The sequence below is a fragment of the Rhinopithecus roxellana genome, chromosome 3, assembly GCF_007565055.1.
Source record: "Rhinopithecus roxellana isolate Shanxi Qingling chromosome 3, ASM756505v1, whole genome shotgun sequence".
Lineage (NCBI taxonomy): Eukaryota > Metazoa > Chordata > Mammalia > Primates > Cercopithecidae > Rhinopithecus > Rhinopithecus roxellana.
This window is the reverse complement of record NC_044551.1, coordinates 138,406,921-138,426,416: the sequence shown is the minus strand read 5'-3', so window position 1 is coordinate 138,426,416 and position 19,496 is coordinate 138,406,921. Positions and strand designations below refer to the sequence as shown.

Sequence of the window (19,496 nt, the reverse complement as noted above, 5' to 3'; positions counted from 1 at the left end):
GTTGGATGATCAGTCAAATGGAGATGTGTGAGAGAGTGTTGAAACAGAAACTCATTGCTCATAATTTGGAAAACTAGAGAAAAATATTTTGAGAAAAAAAAACTTGGCAATAGATTTTTGGAAGTGTGGACAGCATTTTTAAATAACAGTTTCAAAAAGGTCTCTGGGGGACTTACGACGTTCTATTTATTGTCAATAACTGAAAAATAAATGCCATTTAAGAACCATTGCCTTATAAAGATTATTAAGATTATGACACAGTGTATGTTCAAATTACAATCTATTCTGATTGTAATCAGTCACCAGTTCTGATGACTTTGGGTAGATTTTCTGACTAGTAAGTTTATTCTGAAGTTTCAATTCACTTATTTTCTGTGACTTTTTTAAAAAATTATTTTCAGACAAGAAATAAGTGAAGCTTTGTGTTTTGCTTGGAGAAAATACACAGAAGAGATTTTCTTCTTTTTTTTTTTTTCTTTTGTTTTGAGACGGAGTCTCATTCTGTTGCCAGGCTGGAATGCAGTGGTAGGATCTCGGCTCACTGCAACCTCCGTCTCCCAGATTCAAGCGATTATCCCACCTCAGCCTTCTGAGTAGCTGGGAGTACAGATGTGCATCACCATGCCCAACTAATTATTGTATTTTTAGTAGAGAGGGGGTTTCACTATGTTGGCCAGGATGGTCTCAATCTCTTGATCTCGTGATCCACCGACCTTGGTCTCCCAAAGTTCTGGGATTATAGGCGTGAGCCACCATGCCTGGCACAGAAGAGATTTTCTACTTCCTAATTCTGTGTTTTGATTTGTCTACTCATTGGTTAAAATAAATAATTTGGCTATAGCACAAAATGCAATTTATTTTCCTGGAACAAATACTAATATCTATTTCTTTATGGATCATGGTGATTATATTATTTACATAAGGTAGATGAATAATTGAGATGAATACTTGAAAATTTATCCATATATAAAATTTTTGTATTTTAATCATATTTCCCATTTAAAATTCTAAGATCCATTCCCATGTATAAAGGATAGCTGCAAGACATAACAAAACTGTCCTTTAGAATTAAAAAATAATTACCTATTTATACATTTTATATTTATATTTATATTTATATATTTTTTAGATGGAGTCTTGCTGTGTTGCCCAGGCTGGAGTACAGTGGCATGATCTCAGCTCACTGCAACCTCTGTCTCCTGGGTTCATGCAGTTCTCCTGCCTCAGCCTTCTGAGTAGCTGAGATTACAGGCATGCACCGCCATGCCCAGCTAATTTTTGTATTTTCAGTAGAGTAGGGTTTCACCATGTTGGCCAGGCTGGTCTCAAACTCTTGACCTCAAGTGATCTACCTGCCCCAGCCTCCCAAAGTGCTGGGATTACAAGCATGAGTTACCATGCCTGGCCCCTATATATACATTTTTTTAAATGACTGGGAAGATGGCAGCTAAAATATACCACTGTTGCCCTATGTATGTTCTTAACTTCAGTTTAGATAACTACCTTTTCTGAGTCAGCAGCTGCTATGTTGATAGGCAGAGGTATGTGGAAATGTGATGCTAGAAGCCTTGAGGTTTTCCAGGTCTGGAAAGAGAGGACATACTGAAATTGTCCTCCTGGAACAGACAATAGATTGTGCACCAGTAGCAAAGAACCCTGAAGCAACAAGTGGGGAGAATGTTTAGGCTAATTTTGGCTCATGGAGACTCCTGTGACTATCTCTAGGAGCTGTATTCAAGCCTGATGGATCTGAGAAGATACAGGGAATCTTATTAAGTGGGCTAGTGAGTTTTCTCTACCTTGTAGATAGAACAGCTATAATATAATACTTGTCTTTAAAACAGAAGAGTCTAGAAGCAGAGAGATTTCTTTACATTGTCAGAGAAAACACTGGTAACTTTCTGGCTGCTCTGCAGCTAAGCTCACTGAGGTAAAGGTCACTGAGATTACCACCACTCTTAGAATTGACACTGCTTAAGGTAGCCCAGTGGTTGGCTGAATCCTGGTGAGTAGTCAAAGAAAAATACCAAATCACTTAAGGGGATACAGCACTCATGGGGGAGGGGGGGAAGGAAAAAGAAAGAACTAGAAGAAAAAAAGAACTGCTGGAAGAAATAAATGAAAACTTAAATTTAAAATGTAAGTAAAGATCAATAACCTAAATGTACATCTTAAAAATTAGAAAAAAACAAAGAGCAAACTAAGCCAAAAGATGAAAGGGCACTTCCTCAATATGATACAGGGTATTGTGAAAAACCCACAGCTATACACACTATACTCAACGATCAAAGAATAAAAGCATTTTCTCTAAGATCAGGAAGAAAACGAGGAGGCTGTCTTGACCATTACTATTCAAAATTGTACTGGAAGTTCTAGCCAGAGTAATTGGGCAAGAAAAAGAAGCAAAAGGTATTGAAATTGAAGTAAAAGAGTAAAACTGTTTCCAGATGACATAATAGAAAATCCCAATAATCCATAAAAAAGCTACTAAATCTAATAAACAAATCCAGCAAAGTTTTTGAGTACAAGATCAATGCATAGAAACCAATTGTGCTCTTATACACCACCAATAAATAATCTAAAAAAGAAATTAAAAAATTAATTCAATTTACAGTAGCATCCAAAGGAATAAAATGCCCCCCAAAAATTAGCCAAGGAGATTATGATGGTTAATTTTATGTATCAGCTTTACTGAGCTAAGAGATGCCCACATAGCTGATTAAATATTTCTGGATGTGTCTGTGAGGATGTTTTCAGAAGAGATTAGTATTTAAAGTGGTAGGCTGAGTAAAGAAGATTATCCTCACTGATGTGGGTGAATATCATCCAATCCACTGAAGGCTGAACAGAACAAAAAGGCAGAGGAAGAGTAAACTGGCTCTCTGCTTGGGCTAGGGTATCCATTTTCTCCTGCCCTCAGACATCAGTGGTCTTTGTTCTCAGGCTTTCAAACTTAGACTGGGACTTACACTATTAGCCCTCCAGTTCTCAGGCTTTCAAATTTGGAATGAAACTATACTATCAGCTTTCTGGGGTCTTCAGCTTGCAAATGGCAGATCATGAGACTTCTCAACCTCAGTAATTGTGTGAGCCAATGCTACATAATAAATCTCTTTCTATGTATGTCTATATATATCCTATTGGTTCTGTCTCTCTGGAGAACCCTGATTGATACAGATGTGAGAGACTTGTACACTGAAAGCTACAACACATTACTGAAAGAAATTTAAGAATACTTAAATGAATCAAAATACATTAGTGTTAATACATTTGAAAACTTAATATTGTTATGATGTCATACTACCCAAATAAATCTATATATTCAATGCAATCTCTAGGAAAATTCTAATGACCTTTTCTTTTAAAAAAAGAAAAAGTTAATTCTCAAACTCATATGGAATTTTGAGTGCCCCCTAATAGCCAAAACAATCTTGAAAAAGAAGAATAATGTTGGAGGACTCACATTTTCTGATTTAAAAACTTTTACAAAGACTATACTTTCAGGGATCTTTTCTATAGTTCATTCCTAGAGAAACTTCCCTGAGCATGTAGAGCATGAAAAAACTAAATATGGAAAGGAAAGACCATTACCAGCCACTACAAAAACACAATGAAGTACACAGACAAGTGACACAATAAAGCAACCACATAAACAAGTCTGCAAAATAACCAGCTAACATCATGATGACAGGATCAAATCCAAACATATCAATACTAACCTTAAATGTAAATGGGCTAAAAGCCCCAATTAAAAAACACAGCATAGCAACCTGGAAAAAGAGCCAAGACAAATTTATATGCTGTCTTCAAGAGATTTATCTCACATGCAATGACACACATAGGCTCAATATAAAAGGATGGAGGAAAATTTGCCAAGTAAATGGAAAACAGAAAAAAGAAAGGGATGTAATCCTAGTTTCTGACAAAACATACTTTAAATCAATGAATATCATAAAAGACAAAGAAGGGCATTATATAATGCTAAAGGGTTCAACTCAATAAGAAGAGCTTACTATCATAAATATATATGCACCCAACATATAGGCACTCAGATTCGTAAAAGCAAGTTCTTAGAGACCTTCAAAGATACTTAGACTCCCACACACTCATAGTGGGAGACTTTTACACCCCACTGGCAATATTAGATAGATCATCAAGACAACTAATTAACAAAGATATTCAGGACCTGAACTTGACAGTAGATCAAATGGACCTTATGGAAATATATAGAACTTTCCACCCCAAAACAACAGAATATACGTTCTTCTTATCACATGGCATTTACTCTGAAATTGATTACATAATCAGAAGTAAAACACTGTTTAGCAAATGCAAAATAACTGAAATCATAACAAACAGTCTCTCAGACCACAGCACAATCAAATGTGAAATCCAGACTAAGTAGTTTACTCAAAACCATACAATTACATGGAAATTGAATAATCTGCTCCCAAGTGACTTTTGGGTAAATAATGAAAGTAAGACAGAAATCAAGAACTTCTTTGAAACTAATGAGAACAATGATACAGCATACAAGAATCTCTGGGACACAACTATAGTACTAAATGCCCACATTGAAAAGTTAGCAAGAACTCAAGTTAACAGCCTAAATAACTAAAGAACTACAGAATCAAAAGCAAAGAAATCCAAAAGATAGTAGAAAACAATAACCAAAATCAGAGTTGAACTGAAGGAGATAGAGACATGAAAAACCATTCAAAATATCAATACATCCAGGAGCTGATTAAAAAAATTAATAAAATGAACCACTAGCTAGACTAATTAAGAAGAAAAGAGAGAAGATTCAAATAAACATAATCAGAAGAACAAGGATGATATTACACTGACCCCACAGAAATACAAACAACTGTTAGAGAATATTATGAACACCTGTTTGCTCATAAACTAGAAAATCTAGAAATGGATAAATTCCTGGACACATACATCCTCCCAGGACTGAACCAGGAAAAAAATGAATCCCTGAATGGACCAATAACAAGTTCTGAAATTGAGGCAGTAATAAATGGCCCACAAACCAAAAAAAAAAAAAAAAAAAAAAAAGCCCAGGACCTGATAGATTCACAGCTGTAGTCTACTAGATGTACAAAGAAGAGTTGGTACCACTCCTACTGAAACTATTCCAAAAAACTGAAGAGGAGGAATTCATCTCTAACTCGTTATATGAAGCCAGAATCATCCTGATACCAAAACCTGGCAGAGATACAACAACAAAAAAGAGAACTTTAGGCCAATATCCTTGATGAACATTGATGTGAAAACTCTGAACAAAATAATGGCAAACTGAATCCAGCAGCACATTAAAAAGCTTACCCACCACAATCAAGTTGGCTTTATCCTCAGGATGCAAGGTTGGCTAATCTACACAAATCAATAAATGTGATTCATCACATAAACAGAATTAAAGACAAAGATCACATGATTATCTTAATAGATGGGCAAAAGGCTTTTGATAAAATTCAACATCCATTCATGTTTAAAATTCCCATAAACTAGGTATTCAAGGAACATACCTCAAAATAATAAGAGCCATCTATGAAAAACTTACAGCCAACATCATACTGAATGGGCAAAAGCTGGAAGAATTCCCCTTGAAAACTTGCACAAGACGAGATGTCCTTTCTCACCACTCTTATTAAAGATAGTATTGGACGTTCTGGCCAGGGCAATCAGGCAAGATTAAGAAATAAAAAGCATTCAAATAGGAAGAGAGAAAGTCAAACTATCTCTGTTTGCAGATGACATGATCTTATATCTAGAAGACCCCATGGTCTTAGCCCAAAAGCTTCTTAAGCTGATAAACAACTTCAGCAAAGTCTCAGGTTACAAAATCAATGTGCAAAAATCACTAGCATTTCTATACACCAACAACAATCAAGCCAAGTATCAAATCAGGAACAAACTCCCATTCACAATTGCCACAAGAAGAATAAAATATCTAGGAATACAGCTAGCTAGGGAGGTGAAAGGCCTCTATGAGGAGAACTATGAACCACCACTAAAACAAATCAGAGATTACACAAACAAATGGAAAAACATTCCATGCTCATGGATAAGAGGAATCAATATTATGAAAATGGCCATACCGCCCAAAACAATTTATAGATTAAATGAAATTTCTATTAAACTACCATTGACATCCTTCACAGAACTAGAGAAAACTATTTTAAAATTCATATAGAAGCAAAAAAAGAGCCCAAATAGCCAAGGTAATCCTAAGCATAAAGAACAAAGCGGGCCAGGCACGGTGGCTCATGCCTGTAATCCCAGCACTTTGGGAGGCTGAGGCAGGCAGATCACAAGATCAAGAGATCGAGACCATCCTGGCCAACATGGTGAAGCCCCATCTCTACTAAAAATACAAAAATTAGCTGGGCATGGTGGTGTGTGCCTGTAGTCTCAGTTACTCGGGAGGCTGAGGCAGAAAAATTGCTTGAACCTGGGAGTCAGAGGTTGTAGTGAGCCAAGATCACCCCACTGCACTCCAGCCTGGTGACAGAGTGACACTCTGTCTGAAAAAAAAAAAAAAAAAAAAAAAAGAATAAAGCTGTACTACAGGGCTACAGTAACCAAAACAGCATGGTGTTGATATCAGAATAGATACATAGACAAATGGAACAGAATACAGAACCCAGAAATAAGACCTCACACCTACAACTGTCTGATCTTTGACAAACCTGACAAAAGCAAGCAATGGGGTTATGGATTCCCTATTCAATAAATGGTGCTGAGACCACTGGCTAACCATATGTAGAAGATTAAAACTAGATCCCTTTCTTACATCATATAGAAAAGAATTAATGTAGACCCCTACCTCACACCACATACAAAAATGAATTCAAAATAGACAAGCAACCTAAATGTAGGGGTTAAAACCATAAAACTCTTAGAAAAAAAAAAAAGAGTCAATCTTCATAACCTTGGATTTAGTAATGGATTCTTAAACATGTCACCAGAAGCATAAGCAACAAAAGAAAAAATAGAATAAATTTGTCTCTACCAAAATTAGAAACTTTTGTGCATCACAGAACAGTTTCAGTGAAAATACAACACACAGAAAGAAAGAAAATATTTGCAAACCATATATTTGATATTCATGATAGTATAAATGTAGAAAGAGTATAAATTTCCACCAACAAATAAATGTGCAAGTTTTGATATGTATTTAAAATGAGATGTCATTCAGTCATTAAAAAGAATAAAGTACTGATAAATGCTACAAGGTAGGTGAGCCTCAAAATATTAGGTTAAGTGAAAGATTCTGGCACAAAAGACCACATATTGTATGATTTCATTTATATGAAGTATCTAGAATACATAAATCCAGAGGCAGAATGCATTTTGGTCGTTATCAGGAACCGAGGGGAGTTTTACTTTGGATTGATGCAAATGTTTTGAAGCTACATAGAGGTGCTTATACAACACTATAAATGTACTATTGTCTATTGTTCACTATGAAATGCTTTTACATGAATTTTACTTCGAAAAATTATTAAACAGACAAATATCATAAAAGCAGAGCTCTTAAGGAGCTTCCAATACATCATAGTAACTTTATTTTCCCAAAATTGAAAGAAAACAAAACTCTAAGATTTTTAAAATTATAAATTGATTAACGAATTGACTGAGACAGTGGTTTCCATTAAGAGACTGATAGTGATCTTGAAGATGAAATGGAAATAATATCTCAAAACACAGAGTAGAAATTCCAAGGTGCAGAAGTCATGAGGGGAAAAGAGGGGGACAGAAGGAACTATCAAGAAGACCCACTAGGAGGTCCAGAAGAAGAAAAAGTAACAGGTGGAAGAGAATCAACAATAAATGCTAGAAGAAACTTAAGCCAAAAAAGTCGAAATTTTCCTTTTGAAAATTTAGTTTCCAGGCAGAACTTAAAGAAGACACATATAAGTAAAATTTCCAACTGTAAATATAAACAGAAAATTATGCAAGTTTCCAAACAGAAATTTTATAGAAGGAAAAGAAAACTGACATTAAACTTCTTATTTGTGAGAGTGAATACGAGAAACATCAAGTATTACAGGGAAAAGAGAGTTGCCACCCGAGTATCCTATATGCAGTCCAGATACTGTTTGCTTAAAGTAAAATAGGTATTTGCAAATGTGTAAGGATTCAGAGAGTATGCTTTCAATATACCCTCTCTACAGAAAATATGCAGGTTCTAACCAACAAATGAATCAGAACAGACTTCAAAATAGGGGAAGATGAGATGAGAAGAAGTGATGAGCAAAATCTATATATATATATACGTATGTATGTGTATGTATATGTATATGGTATACACATACAACATAAATTATGTATAAAAATTTATATTATATATTTGCATTTATGCTATGTGAAATTATACTTAAGTGGTTAATGAGAGGATGACTGGGAATGTGTAATTTAAGTGTTAAAAAACAAGTCTTAAAACAGAAGGCTGGATGCAGTGGCTCACACATGTAATCCCAGCACTTTGGGAGGCTGAAATGGGTGGATCACCTGAAGTCAGGAGTTCAAGACCAGCCTGGCCAAGATGGAGAAACCCCATCTCTACTAAAAATACAAACATTAGCTGGGCGTGGTGGTGCATGTCTGCAATCCTAGCTACTTGGGAGGGCGAGGCATGAGAATAACTTGAACCCAGGAGAGGTAGAGGTTGCAGTGCGCTGAGATTGTGCAGTTGTACTCTAGCCTGGGTGCCTGGGTGACAGAGCGAGACACTGTCTCAAAAAAAAAAAAAAAAAAAAAAAAAAAGCCGGGGTCGGTGGCTCAAGCCTGTAATCCCAGCACTTTGGGTTTGGGAGGCCGAGACGGGAGGATCACGAGGTCAGGAGATCGAGACCGTCCTGGCTAACACGGTGAAACCCCGTCTCTACTAAAAAAAAAATACAAAAATCTAGCCAGGCGAGGTGGCGGGCGCCTGTAGTCCCAGCTACTCCGGAGGCTGAGGCAGGAGAATGGCGGGAACCCAGGAGGCGGAGCTTGCAGTGAGCTGAGATCCGGCCACTGCACTCCAGCCTGGGCGACAGAGTGAGACTCTGTCTCAAAAAAAAAAAAAAAAAGAAAAAGAGAAAGAAAAGATATATTGTATGAAAAAAACTTTGTAATTATTGGAAATTAAAATACTAAATTATCTCAGCAAAGTTTAAGAGTTGAGATAAGGCTGGGAAAGAGGAAGAGGCTGAGAAGTAAAAGCCAAATCAAAGTTCTCAAAGGGGGTGAAGAGAGTGAGAAGTGAGAACACTGACTCTGAAATCATGCCATATTAGACAGAAAAGGAAATAGCAACAATGGTGATGAAAATATGTTACATCTTGTTTTCTTATAATAGTAGAAAAATATGTGTTTGACTGTCAAGGAAAGACAAGTAACCACTTGTAGAGTAAGAAAATACAGTAGAACTTCCATGTTAAAAGAACAAAGGGAATGAATAGAAACTAGGGAAAAAACAGCAAAAATTAAGAACAGGAAGTAAAAAAAAGTAATACAGTAATATATGTTATATGAAATATCAAGAAGCTGTATAACATTATTTAAAGCAGAAACTATCAGACTGAGTTAAACATAAAATCTATTCCATACTGTTTAAAACAAACACACTTAAAATATGAAGAAAGGCTGAAAATAAAAGAATGGGTAAAAAAGACAAGACTAACAATAATTATCAGAAAGCATACTGGCAATATTAACATCAAAGAGGGTGGAATTTAACATTACAAGCATTAAGGAAGAGAAAGATACATAAGGAAGTGATTTTAAAAGTTCAGCTTAAGAAAATAGCCATCAAACTCTATGATTAGTCAATATAGCTAACATGTATAGTAAGCAAAAACTAAATTTAAAAAAAGAGATAAATCAAAAGTGACTATTTGATTAAAATGCCACTGTTGAGGAAAATAATGCACTTCAACATTTCTAAATAATAAGGTTCTAGTAGATATCATAGTAATGAAGGTTACAGTGGAATTTATCAATATACTCAATAACTTGATTTTATGTGTGTGTATACATTTGTACTACTTGAATAGAGAATACAGTTTTGTATGTCTCCTAAACATTCACAGAATTTGATCATGTTCTTGATCAGAAAGCAATACTTAAAGATGGTAGGAATATTATACATAGGTCTCAGTTGCTGATCAGAATATAGTAAAATTAGAAATCAATACACTTTAAAATGACTGAAAAACTTAACTACATGGAAATTAAAGCACACACTCTTACATAAAATCTTTGGATCCAAAAGGAAATCAAAAGTGATATTGCAAATTATCTTGAAATTGAGAAGAAGCCATATCAAAATGAATGCAACACAGTGAAGATGAACTTAAAGAAAACTTTTAGCCCTAAATAGCTTATTAAAGCAGAAATAATAAAATAACGGAAACTGCTACTCATTGTAAGGCATTAGACAAAAAAGCAGTTTTCTAGGGGAAACTAATAAAAGCAAAATTTGACTTTAAACAACAGAAAACAACTATAAAATTAAAGCAAGGATGAATAAAAAATACTGGGAGTAAGATATAATACATATTTACAAGATATTAAAATGGTAAAAAAAAGTGTGCAATTCTGCAAAACGTTTGAAATTCTAGTGTGTATGTATGTATGTGTCTCTGTCTTTCCCTCTAAGATGGATCCAAACAGAAGTAACTAATAAATCAGTAACCATAGAAGATCCTGGAAAAGTGATTAAGACTTGCCACTAAAAAACATACCGGTACTAAACGCTCCACTGTTAGCAGCAGCAAATCCGTACGGGTCTGCAACAATCTCATTTCTTGCTTCTTCAGGAGAAAGAATTTGACTGAGGGGCAAAGGGCAGAAGGAGCCACCGAGGCAAGTTTTAGAGCAGGAGTGGGTGTTTATCACGTTAGCATACGTCTGGGGTATTGCGTCACTTCGCTCTTGATTCTTCCCTTGGGATGGGCTGTCGACACGTGCATGGTTGAGCCCACTTACCCAGCTTTTGAGATCTTATCAGGAAGCTGCTGATCACCAGTTTCAGGTGTTTTGTATCTATTAGGAGACTGCTTTTCTCTGGCACCAGATGTGACCAATTATTCTTTTAGAGCGATAGTTAATAACCGTCTGACCATCACCTGATGGTCACCTGACATTCCTGATGTATGTGTATGTAAAGCCCTCTTCTGCCCTACTTGTGCCTAATCAGCTACGTACTGTAACGCTGCCACTAAATTCTATCTTACCTTTAAATAATAGATATCAAAATACTCTTTAAACTTTCTATTTCAGTTTATAAATAAAGCATTAAACTTAATAATAAAACCTGAAAATGATGGTAAAGTAAAACTACAGACCAGTCATACTTATGAATACAAATGCAAACATTTTAAATAAAATAATAACAATCAGAATGTCAGATTTTCAAAGCCAGATATGCTATGATCAACTAGGGTGTATTCCAGCAATGCAAGCATAGGACAATATCAGGGAAGTGTAACAAAATAAATTAACTCATGAACAAATTAAAGGAAAAAAATTATAAGAGATGCTGGAAAGGCATTTGATAAAATTCAGCAGCTATACCTAATTTTTAAAAGCCCTAAGAAAAATAAAAACATAAGTGTGAGAAATTGTGGTAGAAACAAAGATTTGTTTTTGTGTTTAGATTTGGAAAAGTGACTTCATACTTTTAGTACCGGTTTGATATCAGCAGCTGCAGGGACACAAGCTAACATAAATGTTTTTTTCTCAACTCAGTTAAGGAATCACAAAAGGAAAAAAGGAAAAATTCCTCCAAAGTAAGGATGGCATGTACAATTCAAGTGATTATTTACATAATATGTTTCATGAACTAATGATGCTCCTGAATAGCAGGTTTTAGGATTACACAGCATTCTGTAAAACACTTTTTTTTCAAGTTTCAGATTTCATAAAAGACTTGATGTAAGGTAATGATATTCTCTGTTGTAAAATAATTTGGTATATCAGTGATCATGATATATCTTTTTTCTTTTCTTTTTTTTTTCTTTTTTTTTTTTTTTGAGATGGGATCTGGCTCTGTCACCCAGGTTGGAGTGCAATGGTGCAATCTTGGCTCACTGCAGCCTCTGCTTCCCAGGCCCTAGTGATCCCTCCACCTTAGCCTCCGGAGTAGCTGGAACCACTGGTACAAGCCATCACGCCAGGCTAATTTTTTGCTTTTCTTTTTTTCTTTTTGGTAGAGATGGAGTTTCACCATGTTGCCCTGGCTGGTCTCAAATCCTGAACTCAGGCGATCCACCTGCCTCAGCGTCCCAAAATGCTAGGATTACAGGTGTGAGCCACCATGCCCAGTCGATATATCTGTATCTATCTCTTTATTTTTAGTGTTAAGGGCTATGCAGGGCCAGCTTCATGGGCACAAGACTACTGTAGTTATACAGCATCCCACGCTCAGAAGGGCCCCAAGCTTGAGGTTGAATGGTCTACAGTCACTGTCTTGACAATTATAATAATTTTTCTTTGAATTTCTATTTTAAAAGCGAAGTCCAATGGAATAATGGAGTATGCATGGTGGTGAGGGGAAGAGGAGAACTTGGAGCCTGGAGTCACATGTAAGTCCCTGCCTCCTGCCACCTCTCTGCCTTCTTGGATGGATTCTCAGCTGCCTGCTGTCTGACTCTCGGCTCTCCAGACCCTGCCTGTTTTCCAGCTCCCCGCTGTGGTTCAGCGACTGCTACAACCCTCTCCTTGGCATGGGTTTAGGAACCAGACAAGAAGGGCTGGGGCTGGACACCTGAGCTCCATGGCATCTTGGGGCAGGGCTTGACAGCTGGCTGGCAGTATCTTCGTGCTTTAGGGCACATGACTCCTGGAGGCAAATTTTTTTCCACCCCATCCAGTTTTGAGTTAGATCTGTTAGAGGCAAGGGTTGCAATCCTCAGATTCATTCATCTGCAATTGATTAGAGCAGCAGCCTTATGGTAAAGGGAGACTCCTAGCTTTACTTCCCTTCTCCTAAGGAGGATATGAAGCTTCTGTCTGGCTGCTGGCCAGCTGGGAGACTTGGCAGCCAGTGGACTCCAAGATAGGCCAAATCACAGTCCAGTTCTTGAGTGCCTGGTGAATGTCTATACTTGCCCAGGAACATTGCCATGCTCCAGAGAGTGTGAAATTAAAGAGCAAATTAAAAACTACAACAGGCCAAGAAAGAGAAAGTTGTAGAAGGAGAATGTTTTTATTTTAGTACCATTAACGGTACATTTTTCTCGCATTTTAAACAAAGGACCCCACATTTCCATTTTGCACTTGGCCCTACAAATTATGTGGCTGACACTAGTGTCAGGAAACACAATCTAGAAGATCCATAATTTACAATTGTGACCAAAGCATGATTAATTTCTTTTTCTTTCTTTTTTCTTTTTTTCTTTTTGAGACAGAGTCTCACTCTGTCATGCAGGCTGGGGTGCAGTGCACGATCTCAGCTCACTGCAACCTCTGCCTCCTGGGTTCACGCGATTCTCATGCCTCATCCTCCCTTGTAGCTGGGATTACAGGCACACACCACTACACCTGGCTAATTTTTTTTTTTTTTTTTTTTTTTTTTTTTTTGTATTTTTAGTAGAGATGGGCTTTCACCACATTGGTCAGGATGGTCTTGAAATCCTGGCCTCAAGTGGTCTGCCCGCCTTGGCCTCCCAAAATGCTGGGATTACATGCATGAGCCACTATGCCCAGCCAGAGCATGGTCGAATCTCATCTTATTTGTTTTAGCCTGATTAGTCAAATAGTAAGGCTTTATTTTAAAGTTCACAGACTTGTAAAGAATTTGTATGTGTCTTTTCAGGATAAAGACTATGGCAAAGCTTCTGAATAAACAAAAGTATCCTCAGGTTCATGAGATTGTTTCTTCCTTGTGCAAGGAATCCATATCAGATTGTGAATTATAGTTCTCCACTAATTGAGGCTGCACAAAAGTTTCAAAGGAGACTTTTTGAATCAGAAAACCAAAGGAACTATACCTAATATGGTAAAAATTATTTCACAAAATCAATAACTGTCGCAGTCAAAATGCAGTCAAAACTTTGCAACATGCACAAAATTATTAAAAATATTGCATAAAATTAACTTCAGGCAATATGTATAAGGCATATGTAAAACATAAATGAATGTTATGTTTACACTTGGTTCCATACCCAAGATATGTCATTAGGTATATGCAAATATTCTAAAATAAAAAAAAAAAAATTCTAAATGTAAAACACTTCTAACCCCAAGCATTTCAGATAAGGGAAACTCAGTCTGTACAATTTATATATACACACATATTATTTAATTATATGGACATTTATTTACTGAGAAGCCAATTTTAAAAAATTATAATCCATTCTAAAAATTATAAATGTAATTACAAAACCTTATGAAATTTAGAAAACTACAAGATGTGTATGTTAAAATGTGGAAGTTTTTTGTTTCTTCCCCATGTCACTATTAAGAGTTTGATGTGTATTCTTCCCAAACTTTTTTCTACACACACACACACACACACACACACACACACACACACACAATTTGTTTTTCCTTAAAGATAGGCTAGTATCCTATTCTTTGTAATTGATTTTAACTTGCTTGCCCTGTCTTCCAACATACACCTCAACAGTTCCCCATTGTAATACTCAAGCATCTGTCTTATCTTTTTTTGAGTTGTTTCATAAAGTAAATGTGCCATAACTAATTGAATCATTTTCATATTTCTGAGCAAATTGGTGTCTCCAATTTTTGTGATTTTGAATATTCTTGTAAAAAAATTCTACCTCTAATAACTGTTCTTGTCCTCTTGCCAAAGACCACCAGAAAGTAAGTTGGGCTTATTGCTTGTTGCAGTAATGGAGACTACAGACATCATGAGGAGCCACCTAAGAGTGTGTTAGGAAGGATTTATAAAATTTGCATTGTGGCTAGGTAATTTTGGATAAGGTTCAAGGAAGTGGTCTTTGTTTGTTTGCTAGTGTTGTTTTGTTTTGCTTTGATCTCATTTCTTCACAGTCACAAAGTGACCCTGTCTGATGTTGGTGTTCTAGGAGACCGTTAGGTCCAACAGAACATCTTTATGGGCACCAGACAGGCAACATCAAGGCCTAACTGTAAGTGTCAGGCCAGTTCTTGGATGTCAGGAGCTGATTTTTCTTTCTCAAAATCAATCCTACAGAAATATTAATACAAGTGTCAGGATCAAGGAGTATGTGTATTTTAAATTTTAAAGATATTCCCAAAAGGCTGTACCAAACGTGTATCCTACCACTAAGGGAGGGGTGATGAAAGCATAGCTGGGAAGCCCCAGTGGGAAATTTCTTTTAATGAATAACTTCGCTCAGAGCTGATACATATAGCCATAATCCTTTCATTTCTCTCTGTAAGGAGAAAGTTAAGTAGGAAAACAGGAGAGGTCTTTATTACCTAGAACCTTAATCAAAGCTTTTTATCTCTGTCTTTGGACTCAGGTCAGCATGTCACTAAAACATGCAAAAACAAGAGGAAAGTCTCATGATTTTTTCATGTTTGTCTTTTATATTCTACAAAATGGGGAAATAAATCTTCTGTTATAAATAATCCTTTAGAAACATATCATTCTATTCAAAGTGGAGCCTCTGCCATTTTTCCGAGGAAAGAGACCTGCTGCTTTTATAACTGTCTGACAGTTGGTAGTTTCTTATCATTTATCAGTTTTTAATGGATGATTTCTTGCTTGATATTTGACAGAGATCAAGCAAGCAAGTGGAAAGTTGTCTTGTTTTTTTTCTGGCAAAGAACAGTCAAGGGAAAAAGAGCATGAGAATGGCACTTCAGAGTAGCACAGAGAAGTATCGCATGGCCATTAAAAATCTGTGAATGTTAATTTAGCTGAATTAATTCCCATTTTATAAGGTTTTTTGGTAGACAAATTTAACATATTGGCTTGCGCTATATAAAAGGATACCTGGATTCTCATAGCCCTGGATAGTCAATCAAAAGGAAAAAAAGGCCGGGGGCGATGGCTCCACGCCTGTAATCCTAACACTTTAGGAGGATAAGGCAGGCAAATCATCTGAGGTCAGGAGACTGTGACCAGCCTGGCCAACATGATGAAATCCCGTCTCTACTAAAAATACAAAAATTAGCCAGGCGTGGTGGTGCATGCCTGTAACCCCAGCTACTCTGGAGGCTGAGGCCTCCAGAGGCCTGGAGGAGAATTGCTTGAACCCAGGAGGCTGAGGCTGCAGGGAGGCAAGATCGCACCAGACTCCATCTCAAAAAAAAAAGAAAAAGAAAGAAAAGAATATTTTATTAAATATTGTCCTGATGCTCTCTGGTCTCTTGAAAACTGCCATTCTCTTTAGAGATGAGGAGATTTTAGTATGAAAATCATCCTAACCATGCTTTTAACAATAAAAGCAGAGATTATTTTGCTTCGTTTTTTTTGGTATGCCAACAATTTTTCTTTTTCTTTTCTTCTTTCTTTCTCTTTCCTTCTTTTTCTCTTTCTTTTCTTTCTCCCTTCCTTCCTTCCTTCCTTCCTTCCTTCCTTCCTTCCTTCCTTCCTTCCTTCCTTCCTTCCTTCCTTCCTTCCTTCCCGCCCTCTGTCCCCCTCTTTCTCTCTTTCCCTCTTTCTCTCTTTCTCTCTTTCTTTTTCGTTCTTCCTTCCTTTCTTTACTTTCAAACTAATGAATAGTCCTCATTATCACTGCAGTCATAGCAAAGCAATCACTACACTCAAGGACTTCTGAATGTTTAAGAATTATTTTTTTCTGCTCTTAATTATCACCTGTCTACTCTTCTTTTCACTTGGTCATTTGTTTTATCTCTCTCTGCAATGGTAATAAAGACCTCAGAAAATAAATATGTGTTGAACCAAGCTTGTTTGATTTAAAATGCCTTCCTAATATGATGTTAATGAGCTCTCAAGGCCTCCTTTATGCTTGCCTTATCCTACCTATTAGTTTTAGAACTAATTAGTTTTAGCTCAGAGATTCTTCTTTTTCTATTCAGTCTTATGAAGGACTATTAAAAAAAAAAAGTCTTTCATCACAAACAAACTCAGAAAATAATCTGTTGACCATTTTCAAAGAGGGTGAGGGGACAGGATTCCCTCTCCTATGAATGTAATGACTGAAAACGAGGCCATCAAACATAACTGTTCTTGCTTAAGGTACTTAGAAGTGTTTTTTTTTTTTTTTTTTTTTTTTTTTTGGGACGGAGTCTCGCTCTGTTGCCCAGGCTGGAGTGCAGTGGCACGTTCTTGGCTCACTGCAAGCTCCACCTCCCGGATTCACACCATTCTCCTGTCTCAGCCTCCTGACTAGTTGGGATTACAGGCACCTGCCACCATGCCCGGCTAATTTTTTTGTATTTTTTAGTAGAGACAGTGTTTCACTGTGTTAGCCAGGATGGTCTCGATCTCCTGACCTTATGATCCACCCGCTTCAGCCTCCCAAAGTGCTGGGATTACAGGCATGAGCCACTGCACCCGGCAGAGAAGTGGTTTTGATATATAATAGAAACAGTGTCAAGTTGACAGTATGCATAATTTCTACAGACAGACAGTGTGACTTGCAGAATATTTTATGCTTCTATCTGTTCCCACTATTATGTCTTGTGTACGTTACCTTGTAGGAAAGGTCAAGGCTTTGTCGTCTCTTATTCTAAACTTTGTGAAAGTTTTAAAATCAGGTATAGAGAAGATTTTTTCAATGATAAATAGTACCAAATCCAGATTTTCCAAGTTTCTTGGCATAGTGTTTAGCCTATTTCCCATTAATTTCAATGCATAATCTCTACTGTGTATACAAGACGATCTTTCTGTTCTACAGTATACTTATACTTTTAATTTTTCACCTTTCCCCCCTCAAATTGATCTTTATTTAGTTGAAAAAACAAAAAAGACACTTGTCAGGTGTATTAATCAAAGGGTATTGATGGTTAGAGTAGATGCCTGGGGCTGGAACGAGGCCTGGACCTGGAAAGATGATCTGAAAACACATCTAAGGACAGATCAGTCTCTTGGGCTTATGTCAATTCTTCTCTTTCCTCTGTATATCTATTAATACATCATTTTCCACTCTCTACTAACTAGAATCATTTGTCTAAAAATTGAAGCTTTTTCACGGCCTTACTTGGCCCCTAGCCTAACTCGTGGCATCTTTTTATGGGCTGTAGGCTGCCCAATAGTTCAGTCTTTAATTTCAGCTTCTCAAGAACGAGTTACTTATTGGACTTCTCTATCTTTTCGCAAAAGGCGACAGTTGTCACAGGTTGTTGACGACGCTAAGAATCAGTAGCCCTGGAGTCAGATGCCTACTCCTAGTTGACACTGTTGTGGCTAGAAAGAAGCAAATCACCTGGTAGAAGGGCCTGATTATGACCTTTAGGAGTACAAAGAATCAAAAACTATATTGTCAAATGATAAGCTTACATGTGTGCTCTAATTAAAATAGATTGATTCAATAACTTCAAATCTTAAAACTCTGGATAGATTCATCTCCCTTCCTCCTTCCCTCTCTCTTCTGTGTACCCACACTTTTCTGGTCACTTAAGCTGAGCAATTGTTTGGTCTGAGTACTGGGAATATGGCACTGTCTGGTAGAAAACACCACTATGTGGTCAACAATGGCCGTGTATAGATTAACTCCTCCAGAAGAGGATATGGATGGTAGCAATATTAACCTCACCAATATGTTCAAATTGTCCTTTTCTCCTCCTATCAAAATGTGTTCATCGTAACAGGTCCTGCTCAGGTATGACTTCTTCAATGAGGCTTTGCTTAGCAACCTTGGCCTTTATTGATCCCTTTTTTCCTCTGAACTCCTGGAATCCATATAATTGGAACTAAACAAATTTCAGCTTTGTATTTACATTTACTTTGTATTTTCTGTTTTTATTCACATTGTTGGTGTTTAGACTCATTTTAAAGATGCATGAAGACAGGATACATATTATATATTTGTTCTACATTCCTCCCAACTCCAGGTTTAGTGCTTTATACAGTGTATGGGCTTAAGATATTTTATTAATTAGCTAAAAACACATAAAATGTTCACATTTTATCTTTTCCTCTCTAAACTTAGGTCTGTCCATTTATAAGTACATTATGAGGTTGTACACATGTAAACGTTTCTCATGCCACTCTCACATCTTCTAGGTCCACTTTTTATTTTTGTCTGACTGTATCCTGCCAGAACCTGACCCCTTGCCTCTTGTTTTCTGTGTGATCCTTCTCTGCTACTGCCTTGTAGTATACTTACAGTGCTAATTCAGCTATTTTGGGGGCATGCAAAAGCCTGGAAATATGAGAGGGCTGACACCTGTGGGTGCAACTCTTGACCAATGGGAGGTAGTGGATAAATAAGTTTCTCTGTCACATCTTGGACAGACAGTTCCGAGGTTCACTCTATATACCTCCTCAGAATATTCTCAGTGAGATTGAGTCCTCATGATCTTCAACTGTAACCATAACTTTTTCAAAGGCTTTTCATTCGGCCCAAGGTCTTTTCTTT

The 19,496-nt window shown here is 36.8% G+C and overlaps 1 pseudogene; it reads left to right on the top strand.

Annotated features, from left to right (window-relative positions):
• The first annotated feature begins 3,488 nt into the window (after window positions 1-3,488).
• LOC115896756 lies at window positions 3,489-3,575 on the top strand (annotated as a pseudogene).
• The last annotated feature ends 15,921 nt before the right edge of the window (window positions 3,576-19,496 follow it).